Below are 14,434 nucleotides of genomic sequence, written 5' to 3'. Positions count from 1 at the left end.
CTATAATAATCAAATTACCTGCCCTGAAAGAGACTCACACATAAAATAAAAATAATAATAATTTAAATATGAAAGTTAATATTAATGAGTATTTATTATATGTTAGGTTCCGCATGGAGGAATCAAAGCGCAGTATTGCTCATTTAATCCCCCAAAAGGTATTTATTAATATTACCTCATTTTTGCAGATAAGAGGGACTAAGATAGAAATGCAGAAAGATTATACAACTTGATGAACATGATATCCTTGTTAAGTAATGGAGCTGGGCTTTGCAACCAGGTTGTATCTCTACAATCTCTGCTATAGCATCTCTTTTAGAAACATGGTATTCTACAAAATGGCATTAAAATTCAGTAGGTAAAGGCTAGAACATTCATTAAGTGGGAATGGAACAATTGGCTAACCATACGAAACATACACACCCCCACACATACACACACATGCACATTCCAGAATGACTAAAGACCTCAATTTAAAAACAAAATTTTGGAAAAAAAATATAAAGATTCTCTTCATGACATTGGGAAGAGATTTCTTAAGTTACAAAAATACTAACATTTGACAAAAAGATCAATAAACTTACCTACTTTCACATTTACAACTTTTATACAACAATTTTTCATACATGTGTAAAAAGATCTATACACATAGATGTTCATTGTTGTAGTATTTCACTAGCAAAATTTTGCTAGTACATCTCTAACAATAGGAAAATGATTTACCCTATTGTGCTATGTTCATATAATGATATACCTATGCTTATTTTATTAAATGAGCTATTTAAATGTTACTAAAATAAATGAACCTGGGGCACCTCGGTGGTTCAGTTAGTTAAGCGTCCAACTCTTGATTTCAGCTCAGGTCATGATCTCAGGGTTGTGAGATTGAGCCTCGCATTGGCTCTGCGCTCAGTGCAGTCTGCTTGAGAATCTCTTTCTGCCTCTCCCTCTGCCCCCCCTTCTATAAGGAAGACTTCATGCAGGACTACTGTAATAGGTGTCAAGACTATCACATTAGGGGAGACAGATGGGACTCAACTCTGAACATAGCAAAGACAATGGGCATTAATAGCCAAGAAGCAGGGGGTGCAGAATCAGTGGATGGAAAATTCCTAAGGGGACATCAGAGGTTGGGGATTCTTGCTAAACTGACTTAACAGAATTCTTTTTGAAGGCGGGTGAGGGACCTAGGCATCAGAGGTCAGGGACAAAGAATTTATTTATTTATTTATTTATTTATAATTATTTAATTTATTATTTAAATAAATAATACATATTTATTTATTTATTTAAAAATAAATAATGCATTTCAAATATAACACTAATGTTAAGCGAGAGAAACATTTTATAAAATGGAAGACACTTTGGTAAAACATAAAGACATGTCACACAATCCTACTCATCCTTTATGAATACATACATATGGTACAGTATAAATGCACATGAGGAAGGGCACACGACATTTGCATGATGGCGGTGTCCTTCAGGGAGTGGAACAAGGAAGGGGAACAGACTAAAAGGGTGTAAACAGAAGATTTCACAAACATATGACCTTCTACTTCTTGGGGAAAAAAAGGATATGAAGCAAAATGTCAACCTGGTCACCCCTGGACGATAACTACCTGGATGTTCATTTTATTGTTCTCTGTCCTTTTTGGGCCACTTGAAATCCTTGGTAATAACAAGGTTGTTTTGAAAATTGGCTCTTAGGTGGAGGGTAGACTGGAGAGGGAGAAAGATCCAATGGACTAGTGAGGAGGCTAATTCATGAGCCCGGGCTGGCCATTGTGAAGTCTGGAATAGAGTGATGGTGGCAGGAATGTTTTGCCAATAGACTAGTTATGGAAGGGGGTAAAATAGAGAAGAATACAGGGGATCCTGGGTGGCTCAGTCTGTTAAGCGTCTGCCTTCGGCTTAGGTCATGATCTCAGGGTCCTGGGATCGAGCCCCACGTCCAGCTCCCTGCTCAGTGGGGAGTCTGCTTCTCTCTCCTTGCTCCCCCCCACTCATGCTCTCTCTCTGTCGCTCTCTTGCTCTCTCGCTCACTCTCTCAAATAAATAAAATCTTGAAAAAAAGAAGAAGAAGAATACAGAATGGCTCTTGGGTTTTTGATCTGGTAACAAAACTGATGATGGAGCCATTTACTGAAAGAGGCTTAAGAACAACAACAGGTTTAGGGGAGAAATAGAGAGTGTTTTGTGGCTCTGACAGATTTGAAGTCATTATTAACTGTCCAAGTGAGTTGTATGGACAATGTAGGGAGATTGCATGCAGATTCAAACCTGGAGCTCAGAGGTGAGTTCAAGACTGGAAATAGAAATTGGAAGTCATCGAATTAAAGATGGCATTTGAAACCTCAGTGAGATCTTCTGAGAGTACAGATGGAGAAGAGAAGCAGACAAAGGGCCAAGTTTGGGGTGCTCCAAAATTAAGGGGGGAACCTCAGAAGGGGGAGTGAGCTAAATAAACACCCCTGACCAAAGATGACCACATCCTAATCCCCAGAACCAGTGAATATAGCATCTCACAGAGGAAAAGGGACTTTGCAGATGAGATGAAGGTAAGGATGTTGAGATGGGGAGACGATCTGGGTTGTCTGGGTGAGCCAAATGTACAACGGTCCTTATCAGATGGAAGCAGAGGCGCTAGAGTCAGAGAGAAATGCAAGAACAGAAGCAGAGTTCAAGCAGGAGAGAAGACGCCATGTTGTTGGCTTTGAAGTTGGAGGAAGCGGTCAGAAGTCAAGCAGTGTGGGCGACCTATAGACCCTGGACAAGACAAGGGAGCCGATTCTCCCCAGGGGCCTCCAGAAGAATGCAGCTCCATCCACACCTTGATTTTAGCCCAGAGAGACCCGTGTTGGACTTGTACTCCACAAAACTGTAAGGTCATAAACTCCTGCTGCTTACGCCACTCGGTTTGTGGCAATTTCTCACAGCGGGCAATTAATACAGGGAATGGCGTGTGATGTCTGGGAATCAGGAGCCGGGAGCCCAGGGAGGGTGGTAGGCAGGAGACTGTTTGTGCTGCACAAGTCCAGCAGCGGTGAGAGCATCCCCGAAAGAAAGGAGGGGACCCGTGTGTGAAACAACACTGCGAGATACGGTCCAGGGGGAGAAAGAGCTGACCGCTGGGTTTGCTCAGATGAAGGTGGCTGGTGACAGAGTAGCTTCCTAGATCTCCAGCTTTGACTGGAGGGGGTTAAAGAGGGGAGGAGAGGTGAGATGGTGGAGAATAGAGATTGGGTCACTGAGGTTCTTGCAAGGAGCTAGAGGGGCGGCCAGTGTGGCTTGTGTGTTTCCTTCAGCTGAGTCCAAATGCTAATGGAAAGAGCTCAACAGAAACTGAAGGCCGGACCTTGTAGGGGAAGCCCTAATGGGCTGGCGGGAAAATACCCAGGACACACTCCATCCAGGACACTGGCCTTGCAGAGGGCCTGTGGAAGGGAGATGGGCAGCACCCAGGTGGGATGACATGAGTGGGGAGATGGAGCCTCTCCTTGAGCCTCTACCAGCTCAGGGAAACTGGGCTCATTGACTCAGAAGGCAGAGATGGGGAAGGAATGGGTAAAGGCTGGGGGGGAACAAAGAAGTCGTGAAATTGCCCTTGGCGGAGCAAATATGGGATTCAACACCCACCCGTTGTAAAAGCAAGGACTCCACGAGTGTCCATCTCCTCAGCTTCCCTGAGGTCCCAGTCTCCCACGGAATGTTCCCTCGGTGCAGACTCCACAGTGGGAGCATCAGCAGGTCCAAGGCAGAAGGAGAATAAAAGATGGGTTTTCTTTTATGTTCCCTAGCAAAAAACTTAAAATTGTCCTAAATGCCACACCTGTATTTTGGTGAAAAAGAAAAGAATCCTAAAGGCAAAGCCTGTTTTTAGAACTTTGACAGCAGGAAGGACAGTCCTAAAACATTAATGAGTAACAACAAACTCAAGGTTCTTTGGGGACAATTTGGAGACATTAAAACTTAGTTTTGAGTTTCATAGTTTTTTTTTTTTTAATCAACATGAAGCTTTAGCATCAGTGCTATAAAATCTGTTATCATTTCTTAGCCTTTGGAGGTTGTACTTAATTTAAATGTTGAACTATGACACGATTTTCATAAGCCTACACTGCTAACCATATGTTTCTAGAGAAGGCTGTTTGCACTGCCTCCCCCATTTGATGAACTAGTTTATAACTGCAAAAATGTGATTTGTTTATTTATATTTAATCAAAACACACTACAAAAACTTGATAGCTTACTCCTCGAGCTTTGCATCATTGGTGACAGATGAGAAAAAAGTGTTCAGCAACTTAATCTGATTTACCATCATAAATATTCACATCTTACATATTTGTTCCACGAAACAGTCATGTAAGTGGCTTTCATTTACTTGCAGATTTATTGTCTTGACTGTATAATGCAAATCAATTATTGAAACTGTTTAGTAACATACACCCATCCAATAAATAGTGAAGGATTTCTCTCTCTCTCTGTCTTACAAAGTGAATTAAAATGAACAGGATGGAGCTTTAGAATCCTATAATCCGTCATGCCAATGGTAAAGTGGATATTTCCGTCACATATGCTAAACAAGTTCTCTGCATATGCACAGTGAGTGGATGGTAAAATTCCACCATTACCAATAATTTCTTTCTTAAATAATGTACTTCTAGGAGTTCTGTTTCCAGGAACATAGCAGGCCCAGTGTTCAGACTAAATCCTGAAAACAGCTAAGAGCTCTGGATATATCTATTTTTTCATTCTTAAAAGCATCTTTATGAATTACCAAGTCAAAATCTATGGGGGACATTGGAAGTGAGAAACGTAGTAATGAAATCACTTTTGCCCTGAGAGCAAATCTGGTGAACTTTCATCTTTATGGCCTTTTATGAAAAGCCCGGGTCCCATGGCAGGAAACCCTTCCACAGAGCTGGGAGCCCGAAGGACTCCAGCCCCCTGTGAGGGAGAGGGGGGCAGACCCCACACTCAGGCCCACAGATGACCACCATGGTGCTGGGAGCAGGGCATGCCTTCAAGAATTTGTCATGAAAAATAAGCTTTTTACCCAGATTAACATTAACTAAAACAAAATTCGTAGACTGAAGCTTTTTGGACTTTTTAGGCAAATGCTACCAACAAAACCAGAATAGCTATATTATTATCACGGGGAAAAAGTAGATTTTAGAGTAAGAACATCGTTAGGGATAAAGGGGGTTACAATATAACAATAAAAGAAAATTTACTGGGGAAGTTTTTTGCCCTAATTTTATTTTTTGTGTTGTTTTGGTTTTGTTTGGGAGAAGCTATTGTTACTCTTACTTATTTTTTCCCCCAAAACCTTATATATTCTATGAGGCCTTTCCAATATCCTAAAGCCCTTGGCTTTGGAACTGAAAAGTCAGCTCGTGTTCCAGAAACAGAGTCGTGTTCATGGAAACAGAGTCTGAGACGCAAAGCTGTGGCAAGAGGATTTACTGGGGAGTGTTCTCAGAAGACACATCTTTGAGGAAGGGGAGGGAGGTGGAATTGGGCCCCGGAAGAGACAACTCTCAACAAGATTACATCTGGACCTCAGCCATCTGCAGAGAGCTCGGGAGCTGGAGATGTCCTCCCAGGTCTCTCCCCAGCTGAGGCAAGCAGGCCAGGCCTTTGGGCCCCCAAGTCAGCCAGTAATCGGATGGGGACCATGCTCTGGGAGGTGAGCACAGGCACGTCCCTGTGGCTGAAGGCCACTCCCAGCGAGGCAGCTGAGTGGTGGATGCCCAGGCCCTGAAGAGCCCCATGGTGCCTGCTGCAGTCCACACCCACTATGGATTCACTCGCTTCTTATGAGTGTGCCCCATCACGGAAGTTCCTCCGGGATTTTGGTTGGACTCTTTATCTGGGAAACATAGAGAAGAAGGTTATTCGGATAAACAACAGCCCCCACTGCCACAGTTGATCTCAAGCTGTCACTAACACTCACCATCCCCTCCTCCACCACCAAGTCAAGATTCCCCACTCCTTCAGCTTGTGCCTCTGCTGGGCTAGGCAAGTTGCCTGGTAGGGTTACCCAGACAGGGTCTCTGAAGGGACTGTACCCCTGGTTCTCCCTCTCTTCTTCGGCTATGACTCCTGTACTTGTCCACCTGCAGTAGGAGCACCAAGAGACTCCCTGGAGCAACGTCAGAGCACCAAACACGTTCTTCCCTGGCCTCATTGTGCATCCATCTACAACCCTACCTCCCCCTGATGATTAGGGTCAGTTATGCCTGCCAGGATAAAAGTTCTTCTTGTCTGCTGGTCAATTGTCAATTGATCAGGTGGTGAGTGTAAAATAAAATTCAGTAACAGTCCTACTGTATCCTCTGGTGGAGGTATTCTCCCCCTGGATGCCACAGAACCTAGTATGGCAGGGACAGAAAGCACAGTCCCCTCTGTTGGTCACTGGGAGCAATGGTGAGTAAGACCGCTCCTGCTACTAACTTCTGGTTCTCAGAGCCACGTACTCTACCTGTCAGGGGCACAGCCTCATCGACATGGCATGCATTCTGTGTCCCGGAGGATCATGCTCCACACTCATGAGGCATTACTTCTAAAGCAGAACCTTAGCTATATTCATAAGAGGTTTTTCTACCTCACTAGCCGGCTGGCAGCTTCTAGATGATGTCATATGTGATGAACACAGTGCCTCTCATGGTCATGTGCCTACCACTGAACCCCCATTGCGATGAAGTGGTCCCTTGGCCTGAACTGATAGTATGTGGAATCCTGTGTTGGTGGGTGTTGGTGCTGCCCCAGGCCCTGCAGGAAGGAAAGGCAAACCTATGCTGGGACTATCTGATGACACCGGTCAAGATTCATCTGTATCCCTTCCATGGTAGAAGAGATCCCTGTAGTCAATTTTTTACCACATGTCTATTACCTGCACTGGGGGCTCCATGACTAGTCTCTGAGGCTAGCAGATCAGGCCTTCAGCAGCAACAGTACCTAGGTAGCCTTGGTAAATGGAAGCTCGTACCAATAGGCTCCCATGTAGCCTTCATCTCTGCCACTGTAGCATCTGTTGTACCTGCACGGGAGTGGCTGATGACAGGCTGATGCCAGTCATTCTATTTGTTTCTTTGCTACCTCTTCCATGATGAATGCACTTTGCTGGGCATTACCATGTGATATGCATATCTTCACACTGTACTCACTCCTGTAAGCCCATCTTCAAGCTTCTTCTTGTCCTCCCTATGCCAATCTTTCTTTCTGGAATATTCACCCTGTTCATGTACTTTGCCATGAGTATCACATGGCACATATTCTTATCTCAGGTCATCTCTCTTTCCCTACAGAGTGGATGACCAGATGACCTACCCAGACATATGTCCCCTGGAGGATTTCTCCTGACTGCCATCTTCCAAGGCCATCCCTGAGTGGTGTAACTGCAGTCCATTTTTGACATGCACCGGCGAATCAAGTCAGCCTGGCCCCATAGGGGACCATCGGTGTGAGCTGAGAGAAAAACACCAGAAAACAGTAGTGGATGGTAAGGGGCCCAGCTAACTGTGCAACTTCCTCATTCACTCTGACCCTGCTTATGCCCAGGCCTGGATATCCCACTTCCCCTTATCATGAGTCCACCCAATCTTATAAGTCAGTGAATCTCACAGAGCCCAGCCTGGCCATGTAGTTAATTAACATCCCATAGTAACATGTTCCAACTCTACCAGGGCCGAGAATCTTGCTAAGAGCTACTTTTCAAATGACGAATACCTTTCAGTTCCTGATGACATGGCCTTTCTCCAAAATGCCAGTAGTTAATTTGTGACTCTCCCAGGGCTTGCCATAAGCTCCACATGATGTTTTTCCCCATCTTACATCTCTGTGGCACCATAAGATCTGCCATGCCCTACCATTTCTACCAGTGAGGACCAGAGGGTCAGCCAGGTTGTACGACACAAAGAGCAGGATCACTTACACTGCCGCCTGACCTGCTGCAGATTCTTTCCTTCCTGAGTCCTACTCAGAGATGACAGCCTTCCGTATCACCCAGAAAATGGGTTGACGCAGTATTTACAGGGGTAGAACATGCTGCCTACAAAATCCACAGGCTTACTAAGCATTGTGCTTCTTTTTAATGGTGGAAGGTATGAGATGCAATCCTTCCTTACTTTGGAGGGGCTATCTCAGGAAACCCCAAATCTCTGGATTCCTACGAATGTCACTGATGTGGCAGGTCTCTGAGTCTTCATGGGGTTGATCTCCCAGCCTTTAATGTCTTTGTGTTTTGCCAAGCCCTCCACTGACTTACTACTTCTTGTTTATCTCATCCAATTAGCATGAGCATTGATGTAGTAAATAAATGCGATATTCTGGAATGTCCAGAGAGTCCAGGTGGCTTCAGACGATTCATAGAGTGAAGAATGGGAGAGGTAACATGGACCTGGAGCAGGACTGTAAAAGTATCCTTTGTTCTAGGTGAATCTGAACCGCTACTGATCTTCTTCTCAGGGATGGAAAAGAACACATTCCCCAATCAATGGCTTCCTTCCATAGGCCAAAGACTATGTTAATATCTGTTAGTGAAGACCAACCAACCAATCAAACAAACAAACAAACAAACAACCACTTCTGGCAGAGCAGCTGAGAGGGGAACTACTGCTTGATTCACTTTGGGGAAGTGCTCTGTCCTCTTTCATTGTTCGTCTAGTCTGTGTAGGGGCCAGACTGACAAATTAAATGGGACTGTGACGAGGAGCACAACCCCTACATTCTCTTTGAGAGTGGCGCTCATCCCCAGCATTCCTGCCTCAACATGGCATGTGATCACATTTATGACTTACTCCCTAGTGGGGAAAACAGTATGCCCCTCTTCAACACCTCTTTATTCTAAGCAAAGGAACCAATGGGCAGATTCTGCCAAGTCTGAGGGTATCTATTCCCGGCTATACTTGAGGGAAATGACAACAAGTTAGGTTCAGGGACTGTGAGTTGAACCTGAGCCAAGATACCTTTCATTACCTGATTTCCTGGTCTGTTCTCCAACAGGGAGGCCATGGTGGCACTTTGGGTCCTCAAGTCTCAATGTCAGTTTGATACTCCTCAAAAAGCTTAGGTATTCCTCCTTCCCCATTGTGAATTTGCCTGCACAAATGGCCTAAGTCCCTTTTGGAGAAGAACCAGGGGAAGTGTTGCCAAACACACCTGCTGTAATGTTGTAGGGTCCAGGGAGGAACTCTGTTTCCCCTTCAACCTAGGGGCCTGGGTCTGAGAATTAGCTCAACTAGGCAAGAGATCCGGACTATTGCTGGGGTGGTTTTGCTAACCCTCTTAATCACCCATATGTGGTTTCTTTTAATTGTATCACATAAGCAATACCCTCATCAGCTGCCTATCTATCTTACTTCTAGGATCAATGTATCTAATGACCATCTCTATAGCTCTCTGCAGGGCAAGATACTCCCTACGTGCTCCACTGATCTTGCCTTTCATTGGGATCTTTGTCTACACCTTCCTTCTGATGAGGAAAACAGCACCTGACCTCTATCCTCCCCATTGTTCCCAAGAACCCACTCTGTGATGTCACATCTATCTTCAGCTCTGGCCCATAGAGCATAGTCATTCCTGAACTTCTCACTGATGCTGGGGCCACTTGCCACCAGTGCATTCCTCTGTAAATGGGAAATCTTCCAGCCATCTCGGGAACATATAACTATATGTTCCACTATATGGTCCACTATAACATGACCATTCTTGGAGGTGTTTGGTCCCTTCCTCCACCATTTGCCTGAGTGTGGGTCCTTGCTACCTCCAGGCTTCCGGGCACCATCCTAGCAGAGTGTTAGCATTGCCTCCAGGGATTCTGGCCAAGATGTGAAGTCCTGTACCAAGGCAGAGTGCTCACTTATCACTAAACTCTCCCTATTCAACTTTATATTCTATATTCTTTGACTTGATCCTATGACTATTCTCTTGGTTTCTGGGACATGTTAGATAGATCCTACAGCTCCTTTTCCATATAAGCCCCTTTTCCCTTTGCCTGCCCAGCTCAGACCTAGTCACACTGTACTGAGATTTTGGCCCTTGTCATTCATCTGCTTGCCAGGAAGGAATATGGGGCTAGATTCTGAGAGGGCAAGCATTGTCTTGTAAGATACTTGCCTTAATTGAGGCCTCGTTAGGATCTTCAGGAAAGTGGAATCAACAATCTTCTACATGGGGTAAGGAGTAGATCACTTCTGCAGCCCCGGAGAATTCCAGGGAACATAAGGGTGCAAAGTTCTCAACTGTCCAGGTACCCGTCCCAAGTATCGGGGTCCCACTTATTCCCTATCAGGACCCTGACTTTGGAGGCCTGAGGATTTCACCTTCTCTAAAACTCTTAAGATGCATTACTTAGGATAACAACTGGCACTCCAGCTGACCTGCTTTCCAGCTGGAGAACACTGGAGTTTTCTTACAAGCTGCCAAGGAAGTACTTGGGCTTTCACAGTTTGCCTTAAAGCAGTGAGCCTCCCCTGAGCCTCCCGCTCTCTTCAACCTGAGGAGCACTCAACTGTCATCGCCCTGCCCCACGGGCTTCCTACTCACCATCTTCCTAGAGCCTTTCCACAGCCATCTGCGCCCCACTCACCACCAGGGACATGGCCCTCGCCGTCTGCTAGCCCCATGCTCCTCTCCAAATTTCCATTTAGAGTCAGTCCACTTTTTCACAGCCCGGTCCTGTGTCAACCACCTTAGAGGTTTCCTGGAAACTGTCTGAGATGGAAAATGCATGCAGGTTTATCAGGGAGTGTTCCTGAGATGTTCACCTGGAAAGAAGACAGACAGGAATTTTCAGTAGGAGAAGCTGACACGCAGTGAAGTTGCAACTGAGGCCATCCCCCGGCCAACCTAAGAGGTGCTCTGGAGTTGAACTAGCCCATCAGGTTTGGCTCGAATTGGATGACGGGGCCGAGCTTTTGTTTTCCTGCCTTGGTCAGTGAAATGAGCATGGGTGTCATCCGTAGGCACGTAACCTTGAGCGAGGCAGGTCCCGGCAGCAGAGGGTGACGTCCAGCAAAGAGCTCAGGTGTGAGCCGTCCACAGCCTTTGTTCCCAGCAAGCAGGTGCAAGTGCATCCTCTAGAGAGAGGTCTGGGCAGCCACATGGGACTGCTCTTTGTTCTCTTCTTTCTGCCCTTGCTCTCTTACCTGAGATGGTTTTGCTGAGTGGGAAAAACAGCAAAAGGAACAAAGACATCTGGGGTGAAAAAGGAAACCTCAATTAATGTTTCAAAATATCATCACACCCAGCAACTTCACAGTTTGCTAAGATTCTCCCCTCCCCACTCTGCATTCCTAAGACATGGTTTGTATCCCCCTCTTTCCCACCACACTGAACCACCCCCAGGATTATAATTGTCTTAGACTTCCCAGGCCCCTCCACACCCCTCACGGTAGCACCAGCAAGTGTGCAATAAATATGTGAAGTCATCAAACAACTCATTTATATTCCTTCTGGCCAGTTAGGGGGATTCTGTGCCAAAGAGAGGGGGCCCAAGATGTAGCAGAAAGGAGTTCCAAGCATCCCAAAGACCAGGGCTCTTCCCTAAAATTTTCAAGGAGGATGTCAGGATACCATACAGTACAAGAGATTTGAGGAAAAGACCTGAAGAAACTGTACTCTTCTCTCAACAAGCAAAGGAAAAACATGGTAAGCCCTTTGGTAGTGAGGCAAGTGCCCACCGCTGAAGATGGAAACAGGGTGCTCTGTGTAGCAGGTGCCCACGTCCCTGAGCCGCGTGCTCAGGCGGGCAGAGCCCTGGCTTTGATCCAGAGGGCTTTGCTGGGGAGATCTAGAGTGAAGAAGCAGGAACTGGCTTTGCTGGAGCAAGTTTCTTCCCCACTCTGAGGCTCTGTTCTATGTCTGCTTGAGGACAGGACCTACCATCCACTCTCCCTGTGCAAAGAATTCCCCTGCGGGCTTCTGTGTGCCTGACTCCCCCCAGGAAGAGAGGCTGGGGACAGAGACCTGAGGACCCTTCCCACCAATAATCCTGTGGCTCCGTCCTGGCCCTGCTGATTCCCGGCTGGGAGTTTTTGACTTCAACTCCTCACAACCTGGTTTCCCCATTGGTGAAAAGGGGTGAGGGACCCCAAACCTGTGAATGTGTTGTAAGGACTAAAATACAGAGCACTGATATATCATTTCTTATTGCAGAGTAACAGGAGTGGTAAAGTTGTTTTAATGTTCTGGGATCCTTCCAACGAATGTCAGCTGTTAATCAAGAGGTTACTCTCTTTTTATTATGATTTCCCCCGCATGTTTAAGTACATCATTGTCTGTGAATTGAAAGATCACATTCGCTATCATTAGCTACTGAGAAGGCTTGACTTTGGCTAGCATTATGATTTTGCTTTAAAGTAAAAAAAAAATAAAACAAAAAACTAACTACTATAGATGGCAGTAACTTTCAGCTGAAATCACTGTCCATCCCTCCCTCCCCATTTCATGTCCATCCTCCCTGACCAGCTGGGCCCTGGGCTAAGAGGTGAGGCTTCTCCTGAACAGCCTTGGGACTTGTGGGCCTGACAGAAAGCCCCCAAAGCCAGGGCTGAGGGAGCAGAAGGGTGATGCTCCACAAACCTTTGACAACAAAGCCCACAAGATGCATGCTTTCTAGAACCCCAACGTCCCGGCAAGGCTGGGCCCCTCCCACCACCACTGGCCCTCGATCCCACTGTCATCAGCAGAGCAGGGCAAGTCCACCAGGTGGTCCTGACCTTCCCATAACCTGAGCAGGCCCTAGGGCAGCCCCAACATTGGGCACATTCCCGCTGAACCAACCTGGGTCAGACCCACCCAAAGGCCACTGGATCTGCCCCATTGAGAAACCAATTGAAATCCCACTCCTTCTGGCAAGTGACAGGAAACCAAGATGACACCCTGGCAGTTCTGAGGTTAACAGGGAGGGTCCTGCCATGCCCAGACCTCTGGTTTCTGTTCCTCCCAGGGTTCCATCCCCTCCCACCCGTTAGTCAGGGATCTAAGTGAATATAAGATGCAGGCGAGTGAAGAGGCTGCCTAAGGTCAGGGTGGTGTCATGCTCATCTCTGCCTCAACAGGCCGTGGCACACAGGACACGCCGTGTTTGTGAACAATTCTCCCCCTATCGCCAAACCACTCTTAATTCTTCCCAAGGCAGGGAATCCCATCTGAGGAGTGAGGAAGCCCACCCCCAAGGGATCAACCACAAGCATTTGGATAACCAAGATGCTTGTCACAGTTGGGTGTTAACAGTCAAAAAAAAAAAAAAGAGAGAGAGAGAAGAAAAGAAAAAAAGGACCTATGCTGAGCCCTGAGCTCCAAGTGCCTCTGACTAGGAGGTGCTCCTATTTGTTCCGTTGACAAAAGGAGGCATGGAGTTGGTGAACTCGGCACAACCAAATCAGGACCAAGTCACTGTGAACCAAAAAAAGAAAACAAGAGAAAGGACCCAAAATGTTATTTTATTTGGAAAGAAAATGCAAATTCTTGTAGAGAATAATGGTCCAACTAGATTGCTATAAGGCAACTTATAGATGGCTATGAAAGGCCTCTGGTCCAAGCACTTGACACCCTGCTGAAAGGGGCTGCCAGAGGCAGGCAGGATGTGAGGGACATAAAGAACCTCCAGTCAAACCCCAGCCACCTGGAGGGCTGGTGGGGAGCCACCTTCCCCGGGCACCTCACCCCAGGAACGCAGGCCCAGGGCAGATCACCCTCACCTCTGAGTGGGAATGAAGGCCCTTGGTACGTCCTGCTCCGAGAAACAGGAAACTCAGAGAGGTTTGGGTGTGCTCCAGGAAAAAACAGACAGACGGACGGACGGACCAACAAGGGTCATGGGAGTCTTGAGTAGCACGATCTTTACAAACTCTCATTTTGGCGTTCCCGTGTGGCCTCTCAGGGATTGTGTCATGTGGGCAAGTTTCTTAACTTCCCAGAAACTCAGGTTCCTTATCTGTAAAATGACAACCTTAAATTGTCATAGAGATGAAATGGGACAAGTCTCGTAAAGTGCCTCGTGCCTCACCCTCCCTGCTGCCCATTATTCTTGTCGTCGGGACCGAACGGGTGATTGACGTGCATGCCCAGCCCCCACAAATGCTCACCCTGTGGTGTCACCTACTGCAGGCTAAGGTCACTAATCAAGACGACACTAGGGCAAGACCCCAAGCTTGACTTTCATCTCTGACCCGCCGCAGAGCTAGTCACAGTGGCTCGGTTTGCTCAGCTGGGGAAATACAAGTTTCAGGCTCCATGGTCTCTGAAGTGTCTACCAATCTAGCAGCTTCTGAGCCTGTGCTTTCCTAAGACACAGTCTCTGGTGGAGCAGAGTGGCTGTGCATGGTGATTCTCTCGGGAGATCCAGGCCAGCTCTCCCAAGCCACCTTGTCACGACCTCCCCAGGTGAAGCCACTCCCCAGGGGCGTATACAGCCCTTGCTGTGACT

At 46.6% G+C, this 14,434-nt stretch overlaps 1 long non-coding RNA gene across 1 annotated transcript; it reads right to left on the bottom strand.

Moving 5' to 3' along the window:
* Nucleotides 1-5,159: 5,159 nt before the first annotated feature.
* On the bottom strand, nucleotides 5,160-12,861 carry LOC145715996 (uncharacterized). The gene is made up of 3 exons (XR_014138335.1): nucleotides 10,977-12,861; nucleotides 10,592-10,769; nucleotides 5,160-5,872 (listed from the first exon to the last, which is right to left on the bottom strand). It is a non-coding gene; the product is annotated as an uncharacterized LOC145715996 (long non-coding RNA).
* Between the last annotated feature and the right edge of the window lie 1,573 nt (nucleotides 12,862-14,434).

This window comes from Leptonychotes weddellii, chromosome 10 (genome assembly GCF_054177405.1).
Source record: "Leptonychotes weddellii isolate Sample4059 chromosome 10, ASM5417740v2, whole genome shotgun sequence".
Classification (NCBI taxonomy): Eukaryota; Metazoa; Chordata; class Mammalia; order Carnivora; family Phocidae; genus Leptonychotes; species Leptonychotes weddellii.
This window is presented reverse-complemented; position numbering and strand designations above follow the sequence as displayed.